A 25,519-nucleotide genomic window follows, 5' to 3' on the forward strand; every position below is an offset into this window, starting at 1 on the left:
GTCAGGAAAGTGTTTCCACTTAAAAAAATTTTTTTTTAAAGAGTGCTGAATTGTAGAATATGAAAGTATGAATCCAGTTGTACAATATGGAATTTAAAACTGTGGAAATTATTTTAAAAATTTATTTACAGACCAGTTTTCTTCCTGGGACAGAAGACAAATGTTTCCACCTTTACAAAAGAGAAGTCAAATGTGGCATTTCATTAGCATCGAAGGCAAAAGCGAGACTTCTGTAATGTTGTGTGAGAAGTGCTTGTTTCTAGGTTTCCTATCCAGAGTAGCTCTGCTTCACTCAGCGTTATGTACAACTACCTTGACTTACTTACGCTGTGATAGGTATGTCTTAAAGTAAGACAAGTGGTGGCTGAGAAACTAGAAATAAAAAAGCTAAATAAGTTAGAATATCTAGTATATTATTTTGAATATCTAGTATATTATTATTTTTAGTCCAGGTTATCCATTTACTATTTCCTGCCACCCACCACACACAGTTTAGTACATGTTTGCAGTACATAATGATTATATTCACTTTAGGGGACTGATACACGTATGTAACGTGTTTCAATTTCCTTCTCCCCCCTCCACGCTTCTTTTATATTTCAGCACCAGATTCATTTATTTAAAAGACCTTATGAAGTTAATTATCATATGTACAGATTGGAAACCAGATTAGTAGACCAAAGATCATATAAGACATGTAAGAATTCAACCTGTACATTCTCAAGTATTTGGTTATTAAAGGTTAGCTAGGGTAGTTTTCATTTTCTTGTCATTGAATTTTGTCACATGGTGTGGCAGATGATCTTAGATTCATGTCATATACACACATGTAAATATTTTTGTTTGTTTTTGAAAGTCTTCCTGTGTTCCTCATGTTAGTCTTGAATCTTGTGCTTCAGGGATTCCCCCCACCTCAGCTTCTTATGTAACTGGGCCTAATGGTGTGTACAGCTGCACCCAACTTTGATATTTTATAAGAAAAAACTATTGTGTAAGGTACATCAGTGTTCTTTTTTATTTACTTGTATTTATTATGGGGCTGGGAATTGAACCTAGGGCTCCACTGAGCTATATTATTTTGAAAGTTATAATGACCTATAGGAAAGGCCCCCACTCCACCCCCATGAGTTTAAAAGCACTTTTAAAACAGTATTGGTGATCCTGGAAGCAGGAGTTGTACTCAACTTAGAGCCTCTTTCCTGAGACATCCTGAAGCCAATAAGACAGAATGTAGATATAAAAAGCAAAGAGAATATTTTGAGGTGAAGCCTAGTAGTGGCAGCCCAGGAGGCTGAGCAGTCAGCCAGGCCTCACCTAGGCAGGTGCACAGAAGGTTGGGAAGAGGCACAGAGGGAAGTAGGGAGAAGTGGGGTTGTATAACAGGATTGCATGATTTTGCATGACTCATGGCATTTGAGTATCTCAGTTTTTATTTAATTTTAGAATATGTAGACAGGAATAGCAACTTCTTGGGAATGTAAGATCTAGTAAAGACAAAGCCGGCAAAGTAATTTAGGGGAGAAAAACTATGGGTATCTGCCTTTCACAATCCAGTAATATTGACCAGAATTATCTGCTGTGGATTGCTGGCTCTGGAATTGTTAGTTTTTTGCTCTGAACAAGAGTCTGACCCATCCTTATCAGAGCACCAGAATTAAAAATAAGTAGTGGCTATGGGTAGCTCCAAGCTGGAGGGATGAGGGAAAGAAATTAAGGTAGAAAGAACATGTTCCCCAGGTGAATAACAGCACACCTCTCATGGACCTACAACCTTTGGTTGAACCAAAAATTCAGCATTATATTTGTGTAGAAAGGCATTGGGATCAAGATTTGACCTTTTGACTCTTACAAGGCTTTGGGTCATGGCTAAGCCAAAATCGGTTATTTGGAATTAGAACTCGCTTTCTAGAACCAGGTAAGGTCATTCTCTCAGGATTGGCTTGACCCTGTCAGACACAGAGCAGATCAGACAGGCAGCTCAAAGATTGGAAAGGTCCATTTCCCCACCAGTCAGCTCTTACACCTTTTTCCTTTCCTTGGCCAGCCCTCCCTAAAATTACTTATACCTTTGAAGAAACATTCCTCCTGAGGCTTCTGCCTACAGTTGCAGTTTTCCCTCCTTTTGGTTTTGAATGAAATTCTTCTCTGTGAGCAGGTGTTCAGCATCTTTGTGAAGAATACAAACAACCCTAGCTGTGGGTCTAACCTTGTACAAACGAATACTTAGTACACATTATTCCAGGAGAGTAATGAACTGGGACGCAAACTGACTCTGTCAGCCATTGGCATCCCTGGAAGCATTTATTAAGCTCTTTACCTTCATGGGGCACTGAGCCAGAGATGGTGCAAAACACATTAGCAGATGTGACTTCTGCCCTTGGAGACTGAGAGCACCTTTTGTGAGCTCATTCTTGTGTGAAGTGTGAAATTTACCTCTGTTGTCGTTCTCGACTGACAAACAAGTCAATTGTGGGGCAGCGAGGAATAATGGTGGCCAGCGGAAGGCTGGCGTGCCAGAGGACTGCACCCAGGCCACCACCTTTGTCATCCTCTGTTCTTTCCCACTGAGCTGCTGGAAGTACATACTTTTAAAATACTGCGTTGTACAGTTAAGGAGATGTACTTTCCCCTCACTTTTACATATCTCTGAGTGGAGTGTTGCAATCTGGATTGGAAGCATTGGAAGCATCAGTGTGGTCACGGAGGTGATATACAGCTTTCTTGGTTTGGCAGAAACCTCTAGAAAGGCCCAGGATGTTTTCTTACATCTGCAATTGTCGTTAAAACCTGACTACTTCTAGACAATCAAGAAAAGACTGATCTGTTCTCTCTGTTCTGCGCTTTCCTTTTCTGTCCCTCTGCATACCCGCTGCTTCCTTTAGCTTGTTTTCTTTACACATGGCCTGCAGCCCTCCCTGATCACATTAAAAAAAGAATCCGATTTAATTTTAGATTTACATAAAAGTAGTAAGATAGTGTAGGGAATTCCTGGTGTACCTTTCTCATATTATTAACCCCTTACTTAACCTTCCGGCAGTCTGACTGATTTTCATAGCAGTTTTTTTTTGTCATTTAAATTTTTTTATTTTAAATTTTTTAAATTAATTTTATTGAGTTTATTGGTACATTTTAGGGATACAGTACAGTTACATTCATTGTTGGGATCATGTACCTCTACATGGCAAGTCTTGATTCTCATTTTTTCCCCTTATAACCTTTTTTCTCCTCATAGCAGTTTTTTGAAGTTTTTAATTTTTAAAAAACTTCCTAGAGTCCTTGCTCTTCTCAGGTTATAGATAATATGGTTCCATTCTCTTACCTTCAAGGAGCCAGCAATCTAGGAGTGGATTTTAGTGACTTGAAGTTTTATTTTCCCATAAGACTTTTTTAAATTTTAAAAAAGTTCACATAGCAGCAGTAGGGGACCCAAAAGTGGTTTCTAGTGATTAAATTTCGCCTATAGTGCAATCTAGATGTAGAAGCTATTTTTGACTTGAGAGTCCTTGCTGGGGCTCTTGAAATGGCTATTTATTATTTTTATTTTAATTTTTTGGGGGGTTGTGGTTCTGGGGATTGAACCCAGGCCCTTGTAGGTATTAGATAAGTACTGTACAGCTAAGCTATATCCCCAGCTAGTGACTGTTCATTGATTCTTCTGTTCATGTAGCATCTATTGATGCTCCATAAGTGCCAGGTACTGTACTAATCTCTGGAGATATTGAGTTGAAATTCAAGTTACAGCTCATGCCTTTAAGAATTTCTGATCTAGTGGGGGAAGTACACACTTCCAAAATGTCTGGCAATGTGTGGAAGACCCTGAAAAGCAGCCCAGTCTGACAAGTCTTCATTAGGCTACTCCACCCAGAAGGAGCATTCTTTGGAGCCCGTGGTGTTCTATTCAGTCCAAAATCAGAATTAAAATGGCCTAGGTAAACTCAGGGGACTGTCAGTGTTCTGTTATTTTACAAATGGCTAATGCATTGTTTGGGCCAGGGATTTAGCTTAGTAGTTCCATTGCCTGCCTTGTAAGCACAAGGTCCTGAGTTCAATCTCTGGTACCAAAAAGAAAAGAAGATCAAAAACTGATAATACATTGTTTCCTGTGAGATAAAGTCTAAACAGTCATTAAATAGACCAGTATGCTGATTGTGGTTATCTTTCCAGCATCTCTCCATCCCTCCTCTTTTCCAGAAAGTGAAACAGTTTTATTTCACAATTGTCTTTAAGACCACAAAGATGCTATGCTTTCATATTTTTTTTATTAGTGCATGTTTGTAGTACATAATTACATTCCTTGGGTGGAGTTGGTACTTGCACACAACGCAGCTTAACTCCTTTTTACATCCCCTTTCCCTCCTCTCGCTTCCCTTTTCCTCCCCTCCCTCCTCTCCCCCATCTCTCGATCCACTTCCCATTTGCGAAAGATCTATCTCTTTACTTCCTATTGTCATTTATTTTGTTGTTTATTTATAATTTGGTTTTCTCATGTAAGAAACCATGTGATATTTAAGCCAGTTTATTTTTTTTACATAAAACATTTGTGCAGATATCTATACTTTATAGAAAATGATTATATAGATCCCTCAAAGGAAAATATATCCAATTACATGGTTTCACTGAGGTTCCTTGGAAAAAATAAACATCTGCAATGATTCCTAAAACATACCACTTCATCACTCTGCATTTTTGGTTCAAAGTATAGATTCTTGTCAGCATGTATTTTTGCATTCTCAAATTTAATGATGCACACATAGGCTGGTTTGTCACTTTCTGTTCCTTTGCTGGTTCTTCAGCCTTTTCTTGTGCAGGTTCATCAGCAGGTATGCCTTTCTCTGAGGTCTTTCTTGAAGACATTCCAGGAGCAGAGGCACAGCACATCATCATCATAGGAGATCCAAGTCTTTACTGCAGTGCCAGTTGAAATACTCTTTGTAGTTAGGAGTCATCTTCTTTAAAGCACACAATGTTGAGCCAGTTTATTTCATTCCGTAAACTCAGACATCTCTCTCTCCAGCTCAGTGCGAGCTGATACGGAATGGGTTCTAGTGAACCTAGCTCGGCAGTCAAAGTACAAGATAGCTGATGGGCAGGTTTGGAGGGCGGCTATGTTCACCACTGTACCACCAGTGTACACTGAAGGATGGGTCTAGAAAATGCAAGGGCTGGTATCGTTCATTGTAACCAAGCATTCTGTTGTATTGGTACCTGGATCTTGCTTCTAGTTAGAGATATAAGATGAGGCAAGGGAAATGGTTTGTCAAGTATAAATCTGTAATCCAAACACTCTTGGCACATAAAGTTACGTTACAGCCTGGCATCAGCAGGAAGCCCCACAATTGAGATAACAATATGGTGTCAACATGGAGAGTTTTTTTCTGATGATGTGCAAGATCTGACTGTGCCCTCTTCAGTGCACCCCACACTGCATGTGTTTTTGATTTCAGTCCAACAGTCGCCGAACCTTGTTTAACAGCTTCTATTGCATAATCAGTTTGTTGAATCCTGCTGGGAGGGCTTCAAACAGTGATGACATTATCATAGTGGTTGCATACATAGTTCCCAGGGGGACCTGGATGTGAGCCTTCACAGCCTGTTTCTTGTATATATTTTTTTACATTTAAAAACCTAAAATGTAGCTAGAGGTGGTGTTGCCTGCCTATAATTACAGCCACTTGGGAGCCTGAGGCGGGAGGAGAGCGAGTCTGAGGCAGCCTCATAAGAAGGTGATAAGGGCTGGTGATGTAGCTCAGCGGTAAAATACTTGTCCACCATGTGCGAGGCCCAGGATTCCATACTCAGTTTGGCAGATACTATAATAATAGCATATGTGTAATAATAATAGTATATGTGCGTATGTTACACATACATCTTTCCATGTCACTACGTATTTCTTTTCACTGTTTTTGAACATTTTATGTAAAGATTTTTGTCATGAGAGATTTCAAACATAAAACTGAAGGGTTGTTACATTAGACTTGCACCCATAATCTAGATTCTCTAACAGTGTTCTATACTTATTCTGTCATTCTCTTTATACATTAATATACCTTTTTTATGTACTTCAAAGCAAATTGAAGTTATCATGAAATATCCTCCGTGTGCCTCAGCACATTAACATTAACTAAAGTTAAACATTTGTTGGCAGTTTTTCTTTTGATACAAATTTGTACTCATTGAAATGCATGCATCTTCAGTGTATGTCTGCTGAATTTTGACCAGCACATATACCCGTGAAACCCAGAATCCATTATGATGTAGATGATACGACATCATTGTCACCCATATTTCCTTTGTGGTCAGTCCCCTCTCCCCCGTCTGTTTCCAGGGGTAACCACTATTCTAATTTTTCCCCATCATAGTTTAGTTTTGCGTGTTCTATGATTTCATAAATAATAGTTTTATGTATATACATTTTTATTGAGTTTATTGGTACATTTTAGGTATACAGTACAATTACATTAATTATTAGGATCTTGTACCTTTACATGACAGGTCTTGGTTGTATATACATTTTTGTATGGTGCTGCTCATTCAGCAAGTTTTTGAGATGCATTCAGGTTGTTGTACGTTTTAGTAGGGTTTTTTGTTGTTGCTGAGTAGTATTCCAGTGTATGAGTATATGACAGTTTCACTGTTTTCTTATAATGGACAGCTAGGATAATTTCACTTTTTTAGCTATTCTGAATAAGGCTTCTGTGAACATTCTTCTAGTTTTTTGTGGTTGTGTATACAGATACATTTACACACAGATATATTAATACAATATTAACATTTATATGTGTGAAGATATACATGCAGAAACACGTGTATGCTGCTTTTAGGTAAATAATGAAAAGTAGAATCACTTAATCTTAGGGTGGATGTATGTTTGCCTTTATCAGAAACTGATGGGCCTTTTTCTACAGTGGTTGTTCTCTTTTACCTTTCCACCAATAATGGTTGATAATTCCCGTTGCTTCATATGCTTGGCGTGTGAATCTTTTTAATTTTGGTCATTCTGATTGGTATAGTGACATAATGATGTCGATTACTTTTTATGTGCTTGTTGACCATTTGTATCTTCCTTTGTGATGCATCTATTTAACCCTTTGTATTTTCACTTTTAAAATGGGGTTGAGTGGTTGAAGTTCTTTATGTGGATACCATTCCTTTGTTAGATATATGTTGTGCAATTCCTTATTCCCATTTTGTGACTTGCTTACTCATTTTCTTAATGAAGTCTTTGATAAGAAATTACAATCTTGACAGTTATACTTATTCTTGTTACTGCTTTCTGTAACTTTACCTATTCCCAAGTCATGATCATGTTATCCTTTGTTTCCTGTAAAAATTTTATGATTTTAGGTTTTACATATTATTTCTCAAGTTCTTTTTTGGGGGGAGTGATATTAGGTGGGGGGGTCAAGATTAATATTTATCTGTGGACATCCAGTTATATATAATCTCACCATTTGTTGGAAGGAAATTGGATTTATTTAGTGCCCTTGTAGAAAATTATGACTGTGAGGCTTTATTTCTAGGCACACTCTTCTGTTCCATAGGTCTACTTGTATTACTCTAGTCTCATGTGACTTTTTTTTTTTGGTATTGGGGATCAAGCTTGGGACCTTGATCGGTGAGACAGTTGGTGGCACCACCACTGAGCCCTCATGTGATCTTTAATTGTTGTGTACAGTATTATATGGATGTTCCATAAGTCATATGGAATCAACTTACTTAACATTGCTGAACATTTTGAAGTTAATATTTTTTGTTATTAAAAGCAGTACCTTGATTTGTCTGTTCAGTCTTTGATTAAGTACAGTGGTAGAAATAATTTATAAACAAAATTCAAGACAAATGTTTTCAAAATAATGTTTTTGTTTAATTTTCTATAGTATACTCTAATTTTTATTCGTGTGACAAATGAAAGTGCTTGATATTCACAAGAAGGTAGAGTGACTGCTGTGACCATTACTCATGAAGTTCTCATCAGCTGGGAGAACAGAGTTCACTTTGCTTCTGTTAACTGTCAATCCCTGTAATGAAAATTACAGGGAAAATTAACTTATAAAAAGACAGGATTTATTTTTGCCCATGGTTTTGGAGGTTCTAGTTCAACATTGGGTGGGCTCATTGCTTGGGCCTGTGGTAGGAAATGCTGGATGGTAGTGGTGGGGAGTGTATGGCAAAGCAAACTGCTTTTTTCATAGCCAAAAGGTCAAACCACAGAGGAAGAGGAAGAGACCAGGGTCCCAGAGTCCCTTTTGTAGGCTCACCCTCAGTAACCTAGGGACTTCCACCAGGTGCTACCTCTTTTTTTTGGTACCAGGGATCAAACTCGCTCTTGAGGCGTGTGGCAGCACCACTGAGGTAATCCCTGCCTCTAAGGTACTACCTCTTAAAGGTCCCCCCACCTCCCAGTAGTACCACGTGAGGTACTGAGCTTTTAACACATGGCCTTTTGGGGGGCACTTATCCAAACCAGAGCAGCTTTTAAATGTCACTTGTGGTTATACCAACAACCAAAGAGTAGAAAAGTCTAAAAACTGAAAGAACTTCCCTCGATCTCACTGTTTTCCATGTCAACAGATTGAAAATGAGAAGCAGGCATTTGATCAGTTGAAGCAGGGCAGCGTCGTAACTCACCATGAGTGCTGTCACATGTTAAGGGTTATCTGTCTTAAGCTTTTTTATATGATAATAAGAAAGACATTTAGTTGTATAAATGATCCCTGAGGTACATGGTTTTATTTTACATGGATATAGAAATAAAATTATACCACTATGGAAAGTGTTTGTTTAGCTTCTCTATGTGATCATTTATCCACTCAGAGGAGCAATTTGCAGTAGAAAGGCCACCCTTGATTTCATTTTAAATATTTGTAATGCCTTTCTTGGGGGAGATGGATTTTTAAGGGAGAAACAGTTATTTTGAGTGAATATTTAATATTTTTTCACATTCCCTTCCATGTGAACAGTGAAATAATTGTACATCATTATCTTTTAAGAGGTTTCCTTGCATTTACCATAATAAAAATTAATATCTGTGATGGAAAGACTATAGTACTAGAAAACTGCAATTTTTATAAATTATTTAGTCATCTCTGCAGACTCATCAACAGGGATATCGAAGACTGTATCAGAACAGTGTCATTAGAGTCCTGTGTAAGGAAGGGCTCTCCAGACTTCTACATTGCCTTTTAATTTGCCAGTAATTTGCCCTTTCTGGACCCTGTCAGTTATTTATTTATTTATTTTTGGGGGTACTGGGGATCGAACTCGGGTCCTTGTGCTTGCAAGGCAGGCGCCAGAATCACTGAGCTAAATCCCCAGCCCCCCTGTCAAAAAGGTGTTAAAAAACACCTCTTTTCTGCCTGAAACTTTCATTATCAGACTGGGATCCATTATAAACAAATTAGAATCTTTTGGAGAGCTGTCTCCTTATTCTGTTTTTTTCCTCTCTTTTCTGCAGGCTCACATGAACAGTCACAATAAAGTGAATCAAAAAGCCACTTATCCTTCACTCCTGCCTGACTGCTGACTCTAGCCTGCATTGTTGACACAGTTTCTAGATTCTTGTGGGTACAAGGGATGGGGACCACTCCAACCATGAACCCAGATTAAACTCATTAGATGGATTAAGAGAGAATTGTTGGTTTTAGTTGAATTGACGTTAACATTTATGGCTGTGTCCCAGAGTGAACTGTAGGTGTCTTGGACAGAATTTAATCCCTGAACATTCTTGATGAAAAGATTTCCTCTTTTCATGTAACCAACTGGACATCTTCACTCTATCAAGAATTAGTGTTGATCTAACCAGATTGGAAAAGAGGGTGGTTACAGCTGGCTGCTTACTGCTGGATATTCCCTCCAGAACCCTGCCTCTTCTTCTAATGAGAAATAAGCCAGAAAATGGCCAGAACCAAAACCGTAAACAAGCAATGAATGTCAATTTTTAATTTTCTTTTTCATCTGGTCATCCTATTTTTAATAACTTTTTTGTGGTCCTCAAATTGAACCCACCACCTTATGCACACTAGGCAAGTACTTTACCACCGAACTGTATCTGTGGCTATTTTGTTTTACTTTATTTTTGAGGCAGGATCTTCCTGAGTTTACCAGGCTGGCCTCAAACTTTGGGTCCTTCTGCCTCAGCCTTCTGAGTATCTGGGTTGCAGATATGTGCAACCATACTTTTTTTTCAGTAACTTTTGATCAAAGGTGGAGTACATATCTTTCCTTCCCCATTCGCTTTCTGAACAAGAGGTGGGATATTGTATGCTTGTAATTCTAAAGTAGAAGTTGAGCATTAAGAACATTTTTCTCCCTCCTTCCCTTTCCACTGTGATCTTTAGCATTTCCCTCAAGGAGAGTGTGTTTAGTTGTGTCATCAGTTTGGCTGACTGGTGTTTGCGATTTTCTCAGGGCTGACTTTGGCTGCTAAGGAACAGGATCATTTATCCTGTGTTATTGTAGTATAGGCATGTGCTAAATAAATAATTGATTTGCCCATGGCAAGTAGAGAGCGGCAAATATAGTTTCTTTGTTGCTATGGCAATATGTTTGGTTAAGGGGGCTGTCTGTCATTTGGATCAGATAGATTTGGCACACGTGACATGATTGCTTGTGGTTGAGGTGGTTGGAGGAGAAAACAACTTAAGGGAGGCATTTTGAAGCAAATTAATATATACTTCAGAGTGGGCTAATCAGTGTGCAATGACGTATTCATTTCTATTAGATGGCTCATTCTTGGCTAACTTGTCAGCATAGAGAGTCAAGTGACAGATTTGTTTACTTGCTAGCATAGCGGGATTTCATCTTTTATTGTATAAAATGGTTATTTGTGAACTTTACGTTTTTCCCGCTGTTATCCCTCCGAGGGCTCACTATAAGGGAAATTGACGCCATGTGTATTAGGCATTCTGAAGGGAAAAGGCAGCATATTTTCTCTTCTTATTCTTCATTTTTTTAAGAAATCAGAGGGCTGGGGATTTAGCTCAGTGGTTCCACTGCCTGCCTCACAGGCATAAGGTCCTGAGTTTGATCCCTGGTACCAAGAAAAAAAAAAAAAAAAAAAAAGAAATCAGAAACCTTTAAAGGGTTTGTTTACATATTCTTTCAACAAACAGGTATTGAGCATTCAGCTAGGGCCCTGTAGGTGTTGGAGGGACAGTGTAAGCACAGCGGAGGTCCCTGCTCTCTCAGAAGGATGCTTTAGTGTTCATTGCCCATTTACTTTGGGGTCCTCAATTTACCATCATCCTTTGTCTTATAGAGAATATTCTCAGTGCATGTTGGTAAGTTTTTTAGAGTACGTCTCTTTCCTCCCAAGTATAGCCTTTTAATGTGGATTTCTCCCAGTGGCTTTATTAGTAGTGCCATTTATCAATACACAAGTAAATGAGAGCTGTGGTGCCACAAGCGTGCACTTGTCCAGGGATCCACATCTCTCTTGTCCTCCTGCACAGCCCAGGCTGTGTCTCTGCCATGGTGCCAACTAAGGCAGCTGTAGTCTTTCTGGGTGTTACAAAATGAGTGTTCCATATGTTGTTCTGTTTTTGTTTTCTTCTTAAATGTTATTAATCTTTCATGTGTTCTTCCTGTATCTCTTAAAAATGTTGGGGCAGAAAAAAAGGAAAAAGGAAAACAACCACAAAAACCTGAAAGCCCTATCATCTTTATTTTGCAGAGAAAGAGTCATGCCTGTAGAAATTAAATTAAACCATAACTAGTTAGTAGAAAAATCAGAACTGCTATCCAGTGTTCAGACTCTGAGATCCCTCTATTTTTTATTTTTTGGGCCATTTCTGAGAGGAAGCAGTAGCAAATGCCCTGTTCTCAGCTTGAACTTGGGGCCTTATGACCGTGGATGGTGAGTGAACAAGAGGGTGGACGCCATACTACTGTGAACTTGCATGTAATGGGTAATGATGGTGGTTAGATAATGAAGAACTAACGGATATAGTGTTCCACCTTTAATTTTAGTTTTATACATCAGGCAGTTGGCAGACACTGCGGTTTCTCAAAAGAAGTTTAACATGACCACATTAACACTCCCGGGAAAATGCAAGAGGCACTTGCTGCCCTGTGTCCACATGGTTGGGGCTGGAAGAACAGCTAAGGGTACCGTTGGAAGGGAAGCCTTACCTATTTGACACATAAGAGCTCAAGGCTCTTTGATTTTGAGCTAACGTATTATAATAAATACATGAGAAAGTAGGAATCAAATTCTCAAATGACATGCCAGCTCCATCTGTTTTGATCAGAGTGGGCTTTCTGGCTCTGAATTTTGATGATTATTTTTCACTTGCCAAGTGATCATTTCATTATCACTTAAACCTTCTCCCATGTTTATGTTACTCTACCCTGATGAAAATAGATTGAAATTAAGAGACTTCTGTTAGGGTGGGCATAGTGGTGCCTACCTGAATCCCAAGGCATGTGGATCTCAAGCAAGACCCCATTTCAAAATAAAAAAGAGCTGAGCTGGGGGTATGGAGATGGCCTTTCCCAGCACTGCCAAGAGATTGAGACAGAGACAGAGATAGACAGAGACAGAGACAGAGAAATAGTGATAAGGAGTGGAGAGACTAGATTTAGTCATTTATTGGGAGGTTTCTGGAACCTCAGATGGGACTAAATAAGGAATTAGAGAGCCAGGACAGCACACTCTTTTGCTTTCTTTTTTCCTCTCACTAAATGGCTTTTATTCCACATAACTAAACTAAACTCTAAAATTCTGCTGAGTTTATGTTTCAGTTATTGAAGCAATTAGAGGGCAACCCCTCTAACATTTTCCAATTCCTATTTAAATTCTTGGAGGAGAAAATTTCATGGACTCAGCCCGTTTTTTATTAGGTCAACAAAGATGAGAGGCAAGATGGGCCAGGCTGCAGGTCCCACCCCTGAATTTCTTTGCCTTTTTTGTTTTTGTTTTGTTTTGTTTTGTTTTTGGTGGGGGGGACAGAGTCTCACTTTGTAGTTTAGGCTGGTCTTGAACTCAGTATGTATTCCAGGCTGACCTAGAGTGTTGAATCCTGCCTGAGCCTCTCTGGTGCTGGAATTACACCCACTCCACCCGTGAATTTGAGGTATGGGCAGAAGATAACCTGGGCAGATACCTTCAACAGATTGAAAATCCCCTTGTTTGCTATTTGTGGTATAAATGCTTTGAAATATCTTTGTGACATAATGAGGAATTCGATTTATTCTCTCCATTTTACCAGTTGCATGATGGAAAAACAATTCAGATCTATAGCTTTTTACTGAATTTTGCTCCTCTCTGTACTTTTCAACCCTGTGAGAAAATGAAATTTTTTTTTTAGCATAATGTTGAGAAGTTAAAGGTCTGCAGTGCTGTAGTACAATACCTTGACAATTAAAATGTGAAATCTTGTATATTAAGAAATTGCGTTAATTGTAAACTGTATTTCTTTTGATTGTGTTTATATCCTTGCCAGAGAGGCTTGGCAATGAATAACCTTGAGATGTTCAGACCTCTGAAGGTTTACTAGCTTCCAGGAAAAAGCACTCAGTGAAGTTTGTTGTGATTCAGTGCTTATCACCTTGAGCTGTGGCTACTCAGTGCTAAAAAGGTATTGAATCTTGTACGGGGAGAGAATAGAAGCCCACGTGCTGTTATCTCAGGCATTTCTCATAACATATTGAGTGGACCTGGGCCAGTGGCTTTGGATCTGAGTTTCTCTGCTTCCCCACCCTTGTGGGAAGTGAGTGCTTTGTCAATACAGCAACTGCTTTTGAGCCTGGTTCTTCTGGTGGCTGATGGAAAAGCTAATGGGAACAACAGATTTCAAGTCCACTTGAGTAGTGGTCTGATGAAAAATAAATCTGGACAAATGATGCTGTGGCCTGCTAGAGTACCTCTGTCTCCCAGCAAGGTTTGATTTATGCAGGAATGCTTTCTGCTGCTGCTTTTAAACACACAGTAAACAGATTTTCTGTGTTTTGTGTGGATTTGAGAGAGGCACTGAAGCAGGTGACTATGAAATCAAGGGTATTTCTGAGACCCGTTTTCCGTTCTGTTGAAGTATAGGATGTGTGTATTTAAACCAGAGACATGAGGTGGAACAAATTGGGTTTCAATTGAGACAGCTGGTAAAATAAATGATAACTAGAAAAGAAGCTAAAAATGCTGCAGGGAAGCTGTTGTGGGCTTGGATGCCAGGCTTTGTCATGGCTTCTTCAGGATTGATGCAGTTTGTTATTGTGACTATCATTTTCAGAGTTTTGTGTTTAGGGGAGGGGCAGAGGGAAGTTACAGTTTTAGATTTGGTGGTGCTTGGTTTGGGTTTTGTTTTGAGAGGGTGGGGTAGTATTTATTCATTGCTCAATCAAACTTATATCAAAGAGAAAACCAGCAATATTTTGTCTCTGTTTCGATCTTAAGCATTGGAGTAATTTTTTTTTCCACTTAAAGGAAGCTGTAAGTGGTAGCAAAGGCCTGCTCCTCATAGAGTTTCTTAAATAATTTTTTTTTTTTTGGTACTGGGGATTGAACTGGGGACCTTGTGCTTGCGAGGTGGGTGGTGGAACCACTGAGCTAAATCCCTGGCCCCAAATCATGTATTTTATCTGGATGTCTTCCCCGACCCCTTGTTTCCTTTCGTGTCCACATCTGTGAGAGGCATCATGCGTCTTTCTCAGCGAGGTCAGTTGGGCTGTCCCTCCCTCCCAGCTGGTTACAGTGAGGTTCACAAAGCAGCCTGATGAATGATCTCTGCCTCCCCTGGCCTGTGTCATGGGTGGGTGCGTTTCCCAGCTGCCTTGTTTCTAGAAGCAAAGAATAGAGATAGCCTGCTACGACCTCAGGTAGCAGGAAGCTTATTGTGAGCGCCTAGGAAAAGAGAACAGGCGGGCTTCAGGAAGGGCAGGGGCTTAGGGGAACTGGACACCTCAAGGCTGGAATCAGAAGAGGTTTGGATCCCGTCCAGTTCTGGGAGCCTCTGCTGTCAGTGTGTGAGCTGCCCTCGCTGTAACCTAGCCACTCTTCAAGTTGATGTTCTGCCTCAGAGCCTGTCCACTTGGCTCCCTGCTGCCAGCTGGAGAGAATTTGAACGGCTAAGTAAATGGATCTCATCCTGACATTGAAGCATGCCACAGACTGATGACCAACTCAGGGGTTAGTTGTTTAGGTCAGGTTCTCACTCTTGACTGTGTCAGGTTCTGTTCCATATGACGAGAAGGTTTTATGGTGTTTGTGTGTTTGGTGCTTTAGTACAGAAAACGATCAATGACCATCTCAGGCTGCCCCAAGCAGTGCCTGGGAATATTATCAGTTTCCCTTTGAATGGGCCTTCAGCAATGTTGTATCACAGTGGGGAAGAGCCACTCTCCTGCCGTTAAGATGCTAGTTAGATAGAGGTTATTACCCTTGTTTTCAAAGAGAGGAAATTGAGGCTAGAAATGGTGAAATATTTTGCCTAATGCTATAAATTTGGTAAGTAGCAGAGCTGAGTCTTACTTATTTTTATTAGTTTATTAGTACAGTGTAGTAAATAATGTTTACATTATTTGTGGGAAGTTGGTATATGTATATAACAGACCTGAATTCCTTTTCTCATCTCCTTTCTCTCCCTTCCTCCCCTCTCTACCTATAGAGCTGAGATTTAAAGCCAGATTTATTTGACTTAATAAGGCCTTGAAATATTTTAAATTTTTGAGTCCTTTAAAGGAAAGGCAGGGCGATGTTGAATATGAACATTGTGGATAGTGCTGGCCCTTATTCGTGGAGGGACCAGCCTATAAGATTTTACACCACCTGCCTTGTAAGCAGAAGGTCCCAAGTTGAATCCCTGGTACAAAAAAAAAAAAAAAGAAAAGATTTCAGACCTATTTTTCCTGGTGCCTGTACCACAATAGCTTCTCAGAACCTCTAGGAAAAGACCAAAGAAGAATTAAAAGTTTTCATTTATTAAGAAGAGATACTTAAAGCTCAATGGTTTGGAATCAGTACTGTCCTTACTATGTAGTACATGTTATGGCGAGCCATTATGGTGAGCCTTGTCACAGGCCTAGCCATGATTGAACTTTGAGTCACCTCGCCGGCAGGGACGTGCTCTCGCCCATAGCCACGGGCGAGTTCAGCTGGTAGCAGATGTAACCCATAATGGTGGTTATTGTTTCCCTCTGGAATGTGTGGGCGGTACTCTCACTCCCGTGCAGCCCTCGCTCCCGTGCAGCCCTCGCTCCTGTGCAGCCCTTGCTCCCGTGCAGCCGGAGAGTATAAAAGGAAGAGGTTCTGTAATAAAGCAAGCAAGAAACCAAGCAAGGAACATGAGAAGAAAGGTGCCTCCCGTCTCTCTGTCCTCGTCCTTTCAGGTTTAGGACCTGCTGGCAGGATCCTGACGTCGCGGCTCGCGACAACATGTGATTTAGGGGTTGGGTAGGGGGAGTTCTCAACCTGAGAAGTCTTCCTCTGAGGGGAGGAAGACTGGATTGGAGCATTCCTGAAGGGAGTCCTGCCAGTACTGCTCATGTCCTTTGTAGGTTCTGGGCACAGGTTCTTGTTCTGATTGGGGTCTTACAGTTGGATGTACAGTTGGAGGGTGGAGATCAGGCGGAACTTGGCACTGGACTCAGAGGACGGATGCAGTGCATGTTTGTGGGATGACTGGAGAGAAAGTGTGCAGTCTTCCTCCCCTTTTCTCATCAGGTAGCCATCCTGGAATATCATTCCTTCCCGTGCTACAGGCACACCATCTCTCTTTATTCAGGTTTTATCAGCCCTGAGAGAGAAGGCAAGTTTTCTTTGGACTTTTTTAGTGATTCACCTTTTAACTTCTGTGGTTGTTTTTAATCTTGTAAACTGCTCTGGGGAGACGTTTGCAATTGACAGCTGCATCTCCTCCCTGCCCTCTTTTGACATTACCTCTTTGTTGACATTGTAGTGATTAACAGTATAGATTTTGGAGCCAGATGGACCGGGGTCAGTTTTCTGCTCTTCGATGTTCTGACTGGGTGACCTTGAGTCTCTCTGAGCTTGGGGTATATAAAACGGCACTTAATGCACTGTTGACACATGGTATGAGGTAAGAAGAGTAAGGTGCTGCTAATAGTAAAATAATCTTAAGAATCATACTTTTCCTGAGCCCTGTTTGTGCCTCTTATTCCCAAAGGGGGGAGCTCTTAACTTTGATCTGTCACTGCAGAGTAAAGACAGGTGCCTTAATCTATGGTCTTCTTCTTTATGTTCTGTTGTCAACACAGGGTTTGAAGCATTTCAAGTGTTACGAAGTGAATTTTGTACAAAGGTAATTATCATGCTACTAATGTAGTTGGAAGCTGAGGTGTTTTAATTAATGATGTGCCAGCCACCCTTTCCAATAGGGTGAGGTATAAATTTTAAGGCCTTCCTCTATGTGGTCTTAATCAGGGACATTTGGAATGCTTCAGCATAATATCTGCTGATTCGCACACTTTCATTAAGCAATCAGAGCTGAAAGACCTGGGACCAGACTTTCACCAGATCAGGTGCCAGTTTTTTAGGTGAAAGAGCCAGCTGTGCTTTCTGTTCTCCCCTGCTTGATTTTCCTCCCCAGAACCTGTACTCATATTCTTTGTTCATTTAAAACAATACTTTCTTTTGCAGCTCTAATTTTGGTAGAGTCCTTCCTCTATATTTTTGTCCTTTTTGCCTTATGAACCAGTTTGGCTAAGTCTTAAAAATAAAAATTTTACATGGCACTGTTTGTAGTGGTGGAGGTAATAAATAATGGAAGTGAAAAAAGTTAAGTTAGTGCTATGAGAATCAAAACAAAGAGTAAAGTAAAAACTTGAACGGTGGACTGAGGATGTGGCTTAGTAGTAAAGTGCTTGCCTAGCTTATGGGATGCCCTGGATTTGACCCCCAGCCTCATAAAAACAAAGTAAAAAACAGCCCCAAAATTGAAAACTGAAAGGGACAACTGATTTTATGTAACCCCTCATTTTTGTAGGTGAAGCTTCCTAAAGTTGGGACCGTGCTTGACTTATTCACTGTTGTTTTCCTTATGCCTAAGCTGCCCTGACTTGGGGTAGAATCTGTTGAGTGATTGGTGGGCAGATGGAAGCCCACAGATACTTGGTGTAACTTGGTGTCTGGAGGGACAGAGCCCGGATTTTCTGGGCCCATCGAGAGATGTGTGAAGAAGAGAGGAAGGTAAGGAGGAGGCAAGAATTTGAAAAAAGTAAAAAGAAAACTAGGAATATTCTTATTCCTATAGGAATGGATAATAAAGCTGTAAAATAGAAAATTCTGTTCACTAGTAATTCACATGGAAGGAACATAGAATACGTGGTATCGCAGTCTCCCCATTGTCTAGTCTATATCATTTCTTGGTTTTGTCATTTGATTGCTTAAACCAGAATTACTTTCTGTTAAGTTTTCCATCTTAGGTTTATAATTGCTGTATTGAATACCATTAATTTGAAAACTTTTTCTTGATATTAATGCAACTTATGTAATTTTGAATTCATTTACATTTGCTAGATCCCTTATACATGGATCAAAAGGTAGAGCTTCAAATATTTCATGCATCAGGAATTTTTTTTTTTTTTGGGTGGTGGTGCTGGGGATTGAATCCTGGGCTTTGTGCATGGAAGGCAAATGCTCTACCATTGGCCTTATACTCCCAGCACAGATACTGGGTTTTAAGCCAGTTCTCCAAACCTGCTTTCTGCTGAGCATTGTATTTGATTTTCCACTCATCTGGCTGCTCTCACTGCCATAGAGGTGCCATAGGGGCCTCCTGGACAGAGATGCTTCTTCTGCTTTTGGGCATTTGCAGGCAGTGTGATGGGTGGCTTCTCCTATCCTTACCTCCTGAATTCTGGCTCCTGTATCATGTCAGAGAGGAAGTTGGTGGCTGGGGCTTTTTAAAGCAGGGGAAGAGTGGCAAGCAGACAGAGTTTCCTGAGGAGTAGGAGAGCACAGAATGACTGTCACCTCCTCCCACCCTTTTCTTTTCTGCTTGGGACATGAGTTGATGATTGGGGTCAGTAGGGAGAGGTAGTTTCTGTGGAGGGTGGAGGTTAGGATTTCCCCATTTCCTTGTTGGGAAGGACCTGCCGGCATTTTACCTTGGTGGTGTTTTGGCACATAAATGTCAGTGATTGTTGCCCCAAAGGGGTGGGTGACGGTAGTACAAGCCACTTGATAGAGTTGGAACAGATACAAGGGAGCCAGTTTAAGGGCTGTTTGTGGTGGCACATAGGATATTTTTCCTTCAGCTGACTGGAACACACTTTGTGACTTCTAATTATGTAGGTGTCTAGAAAAATTAGTTTTGAAAATCCCTAAAGTGTGCCTGTAGACCTGTTTACCAGCCCATCCGTAATTATTTATTGATCATGTGCCATGTGATTGGGTCTGGTCTGATCAGACAGAATAGTGAAATTTGGCCCAGGGTTTTCTAACTGACATTCTGTTTGTGATTTAGGTTATTAGGGAAAGCCCATTTACCCTGAAATCGAGACAGATGGCCTTGGGGAGCTCTGAAGGAAAATTCATCTGTTTCTCTGTCATTTTAGAGAAGGTGGCGCACTTGTACCTTTAGCAGTGGATTATGCACAATCAACGGTGATGAATGTATGAGCATTTTTAATTAGTCTTCATGCCCTCTGTCTAATGCAATCAGAAACCATATATCAGAGTAGAGATTTATAATCAATCATTCATCATCTTCTGAGGTGGGTATAAACCCATTTGCTGTTAGCCTGTGACTTAAAATATCTACTTTAGGGAATTATTATGTAACCAAGCAGACACCTATACACCAAGTGTATTTTGAGCATGTAGACTTAAATCTCAAATTGCGGATCACACTGATTAAGTGTAATTGTGAGAGTTAAGATGTCTCTGGCTTCCAGTCAGAGTGTAGAAAACCTACACTCAACAGACAGAACAGCCATAGAGAAAGAGCAGTGAGGCTGAGTTCTCTCACAGGAGTCTTTGAGTTCTGGGCCCAGCTTTGTGAACCTGTTTCCTAGGCTATAAAATAAAGAGGATTGAAATAGCTGCTGTTTAAGTCCTCTTTATGGTGTATTAAAGTTACATTACTTTAGAAACACTAATTATAAACAAAATGTTTGGGCCCTCTAATATGTCCTGGGTACTGGGCTGCACTCTTGCCTTATAGCAGGCACAGGAACTCACACTGTCTTGTTTATACCCACATTCTTACGAGGTGGTTACTGTGGAAAATATACCTCTCAGTTGGTCCTTAGTCTGGGAGTTCTTGATAGGGAGTCTGATCTCTGTAGGTTATAGCCCTGGAGATGTCAGATAGGAATCCACAATGATTAGCTAAATAAAGATCACTGAACTGAATGTAGTGTCCTGCAGAGGTGATCTTCGTGTTTATTTTAATGGATCTGACAAAATTTTGCAATAAAATTGACACCTTTTTTAGTTTAACTCATATCCAAATGATTTTTGTACTTTGATTTGCTGTTAAAAACATTTTTTTCCTCTCAAAAATGAAATTCTAGAGTGAGTTAATCTTCAGTGTTGGTTGCAAGATTAGTACAGAGAAAATGGATCATTAATTACGGTATATAAAGTAGTGCAGCATTTTGGAAGCCCACTTAAATCAGAAGACTTCAGATGCCTATACCTTGTGAGCTGATGTTTCATTCTTGGAATTTTAGTTGAAGGACAAAATCAAATGTTTACTTAAGTGTGTTCCTTGCATTGTGACACTGAAAACCTGGAAGCAGGATATCACTAAATATCCAGTGAATAGCTGATTGGTTACATGAACTCACTTAGTGTTAATTATGTCATTAAAATGTCATGTATTGTTGAGGAAAAGAAGCACTCCCTATGCACTAGCTTTTTTCTTCCAATAATTACATGAAATTTAATACTAGTAAGACTAGTTAGTTTTAGAAACTTAGAATATATAGATAAGCAAAACTAATACAATCAAGACACACAGACACTCTCATTTTCTAGCAGTAACCACTGTTGACATTTTGAGTTACGTCTTTTTATGTATGTTTGTTTGTGTGTATGTTTTTATGTATGTTTGTTTATGTTTATGTAGGTGTGCTTGTGTTTGTAATCACCCACAGAGATGTGTGGGTTGTAGTTTCTCACTTGTTTTCTTTACTTACCAGTACAGGACAATCCACCAAACTATGTTTTGATGAGCACAGAGTTCTTGCTTTGTTTAGCAAGTGAGCATCCCCAGTGCAGGGACAACGTGTGGCACACAGTAGAAATTGATTGAATGCTTGGGGAGCGAGCTGTATAAATCTTAATCATCTTTCGATATCAGTGGTTTAACTCCACAAAATTATTTTAGTGACTAGATAGAACTTCTAAGGTAATCATACCATACCACATTTAGTTGTTTCTAGTCTTTAACTATAAAAACCACTACTGAAATAAATGTTCTTGTTGCTGTTTGATGCATCATAAATTATTCTTTAGAATCATTTTACCCTAAAAGTGGAATTGTTGGATCCAGCCATGCATTTATTTATTTATTTATTTATTTATTTTTGGAACTGAGGATCAAACTCAGAACTTTGTGCTTGCCAGGCAGGCACAGCACCACTGAGCTAAATCCCTGGTCTGATCATGTTTTTTGTTTTGTACCAGGGATTGAACTCAGGACTTTGAGCTTACAAGGCAAGCAGCGGAACCACTGAACTAAATCCCTGGCCCATATTTCTTACTTTTGATAGCATTGCCAAATGTCTTCTGGAAAGGAGGTGCCATTTTATATTTCCAGTGAAAGAATACATTGTTTGACTTTACCTGTACACTCAAGGACATGGACCTTTTCGCTTTTTGGTTGAAATTTTCATTGAGATGCTCTTGTAAGGAGTGTATGAAGCAATACCTTCTATATTTTGCCTAGTTTTCCACAGTGGAAGCATTTACCCAAACTATGATATATCATAACCAGGGTTTTGTCCTGATACAGTCCACAGATCATTCCCAGTTTTATTTGTATTCATTTCATTTGTGTTTGCCTGCATTAAGTGCTATAAAGTTTGCCACCCATGTAGGTTTGTACATGTACTACTACACTCAGGATATGAATAGTTCCTGGTACCCCCCCAAATATATATGTGTGTATATATATATATATATATACGAATATATATATATATATATATATATGAATAGTTCCAGCCCTGTAAGGATCCCTGCCGTCACCCTGTTGTAATCATACCAGTTTCTTCCTTTTCTCCCTATCTTCATTTTCCTGTACATAATGCCTAGCAACCACTAATCTAGCCTCCATTTCTAAAATTTTGTCACTTAAAAATTTTGTTTAAATGAAATCATACAGTTTGTAGCTACCGGTAATTAATTTTTTTTTTTTTACTCAGCATAATTCTTTGGAGATTCATCTAAATTGTTGCTGTGACCAACAGCATATTACTCTTTATTGCTAAGCAGTATTCTGTGGTATGAATGTACCACAATTTGTTTAAATATTTACCTATTGAAGGGCATCTGCACTGGCACTTACAAAAATAAAACTGTTGTGAGTACTGATATACCAATGCAGAGTTTTGTATTAAAATGGAATAAATGCCGAGTAGGTCAACTGCTGGGTTACCTTTAGACTTAAGAAACTGCAAGGTGTAGTGGCCCAAGCCTGAAATCCCAGCACCCAGCAGGCGAGACAGGAGGATTGCCACAGGTTTGAGGCCAGCCTGGGTAACAAATGAGTTTCAAGGCCAGCCAAGACTACGTAGTGAGACCCTGTTTCAAACAAAAGTAAACAGAACAAAACAAAGCCAAATGAAATTACCAGTGTTTTCCGGAGTGGTTGTATTGTGTAGTCCTTCTAGCAATGCACAAGTATCCAATTTTTCCACTTTCTTACCAACAGTTACTTGTTCTCCTTATTTTTAATTAAGCCATTTTTATATTAAGTGTAAAATATGTCCTTGTGGTTTTAATTAGCATTTCCCTAATAACGTACAATGCTTAACATCTTGTCATCTGCTTATTTACCTTCTCTACTCTTCAGTGAAATATTATTCATGTATTTTACCCATTTTCTGATTGGATTATTATTTTACTGTGGAGTTTTACAAGTTCTTTAGTATTCTAGATACTAGGTCCTTGTCAGGTACTGTAGTTTGGATCTGGAATGTCCCCTTTCTGAGTCTCCATTCCCAGACCTATTGAATCAGAGTCCTTTCCTTTTCAAATCTTTAGTTGGAAGGGCCCTTGTTTGTTTCATACATCAGAGCTTTCATATGTTCAGTCCTGCTATGGAATGGTGTCTGAGTCTGAACACTCATCTTTGTCACAGCCTCTGTTGCTAATTTTCTAGTTGTAGCTTGTAGAAAGGACTCTTCATCCTTCCTATGAAGGTTGGTAATGAACCTGACAGTGGTTGTTCTTGGGTAGAGGGCTTCAGTTGAGTTGGGAGCAGCAAACTTAGAGGAGTTTGCGTTTTATGTTGAGCAGGTTCTCTAAGGCCACTGCAGTGTATAGTGGAAGGCAGTGATTGAGTGTGCACTCTTTAACCAGATGGCCTAGTGCTCTGTCCTGACTATTCTCTTTAGTAGCTATATAAGCACAGTCATGTTACTTAGTGTCTCTCTTCTTCAGTTTCTTTATTTGTAGAATGAGGATAATATTTCCTACTCATAGGATTGTTTGAGGGTTAAGCCATTATATGTAAGTCCTTGAATCTAAGGCTGGCATCTACATCGCTGTGGGTGCTTGTTGAAGTACAGCTACTTCTCTCTCCATTCCCAGAGCTATTGAGTCAGAATCCAAAGGGATAGAGCCTGAGGAATGTGCATTTTGGCAAGACTCCCACACGATTCTTAGGAATACTGCAGGCTTTGCACACTTACTTTAGGCTCGTGCTCATTTATGTTTCTCCATGGTAAGAGAAATCTGTTCTTTCTTCAAGGATGGGTTGGGTACTTCTGCCGAGGTGAATATCTCCCTCTGAGAACATTCCTGACGTAGCCCAGACTAACCAAAGTGTGTGTACAGAAGCGAGGGGTGGTGAACTGTATATCCAGCTCATTTAGTGGCATGCCCACTAGGGTCAGGCACGTGTGAGAGAGATCCTAGGGAGTGGCAGTGTTGATGACAAACTGGAGTGTGGATGCCATAGTCAGACGTCACCAGTGAAAATATAATAAAATGCAAGTCTCAGTGTTGGATTCAGTATTCTGGCTTCCAGTTTTAATGGCCTTATATTGGTACACAGCAGTACAGTGTCTTTTTTTGGTGAGGGAGAATCTATTTACAAATCTCTTGTCAATTTTCCTGTAGAGTGGGCTGCTAAAAGCCAGCATTTTTTTTTTTTTACTAGCTTGTTAAGGATCATTATCTGGTGTAAATACTGCAAATTAAACTCTGGGAGATAACCTTAGGCTAGAGGGTAGGATGAGGTGTGATCAAAATACACAGTGAGTTTATATTTAAAAACAAAATTATCTCCATAAAAGGCACATTACTATTAATTCCCCTCCAGATACTCCTGTTTGCTTTGAACACACTTAGCCCATTATTCTTGCCACTTTCTGAAGCAGTTCTGGATGTCTTTCCTTATAAGTGTCTTTATGAGGTGTGGTAAAAAATGCAGTGAATGCTGTCGCTGAGGGCCATCCAACAGAAAGGCAGGCTCTTAAAATCGTTATGGTGTGTCCTCATCAACCTATCACTGGATTACCCATTGTGTGACTCCTGGCTCTTTCCTAAAGTAAAGATGAATGTGAAAAAACAAAACAAAACAAAACACACACACACAGATGATTCAGGACATTGAGGCAGCCAGGACGGTGCAAATCCAGAAACCTCTAGAAGTGCTACAGAGAGTGGCAAGAATGGTGAGTAGGTTTGAAAGGGGGGAAAGTGCTTTGAGGCGAATTACTGGCAAAGTGTTTTTTTTTTTTTTTTAAAAAACTATAGCATATTTTTAAAAATTTTAAACATTTACTGTATTTTTTATTATATTTTCTACATATTCTCTCAAAAATAAATTTTATAGTGCTTCTCGCCCAAAGGATATGGCAGAAAGACACAGAAGTTCCCCTCCTGAGAGACTTAACTGACTTTTTGTCCAAATAATAACCTCACCTACACATACCCTTTTAAATATTTTTTTTTTGTACTGGAGATTGAACTCAGGACATTGTGCTTAGGAGGCAGGTGTGGTACCACTGAGCTAAATCCTGGCCCTGCAGAAACCCTTTTAAGTTAGGGGCTAATTTCTGACACTATAACTGGCTTCTTTTTATAATACAGTGAAAGTTCTGATAGCCAATCTTAAGTGGTTCCCTCAATTGCCAGTACTTTCCATTCTCTGGAAAACACAGTGACTTACGCCTGCACCTCGCTGAATAGTCAATCCAGTTGGCCATTTCCGGTAAACTCTCAAGACCCCATGCTCCTCACACTGCTGAGTAGTGTGTCTTGAACAGTAATTATGCAGTTTTATTATATAACATATAAACAGATAAAATATGTATGTGAAAAGGAAGTTGGTTCTGTGAAATTGAATTCTTTGGAAGGACTAAAAGTAAATTGCTATAAGACATTGTG

General features: G+C 39.7%; 1 protein-coding gene across 4 annotated transcripts in view; it reads left to right on the forward strand.

The window, feature by feature from the left end:
- Fam160a1 (family with sequence similarity 160 member A1) overlaps nucleotides 1-25,519 on the forward strand; it is a 256,696-nt gene that overhangs the window by 115,499 nt on the left and 115,678 nt on the right. The window contains exon 1 of one of the 4 annotated variants that reach the window (XM_033760038.1): nucleotides 15,105-15,121. The exons of 2 other annotated variants lie outside the window; for them this stretch is intronic. The gene's annotated coding sequence lies outside the window, so the exon portion shown is untranslated. Of the gene's footprint in view, nucleotides 1-15,104; nucleotides 15,122-16,454; nucleotides 16,485-25,519 lie in introns of those variants that run through there. One more of the 4 variants, XM_010627912.3, reaches the window with a different exon arrangement.

This window comes from Fukomys damarensis, unplaced genomic scaffold (genome assembly GCF_012274545.1).
Source record: "Fukomys damarensis isolate Sample0158 unplaced genomic scaffold, DMR_v1.0_HiC HiC_scaffold_38, whole genome shotgun sequence".
NCBI classification, from domain to species: Eukaryota; Metazoa; Chordata; class Mammalia; order Rodentia; family Bathyergidae; genus Fukomys; species Fukomys damarensis.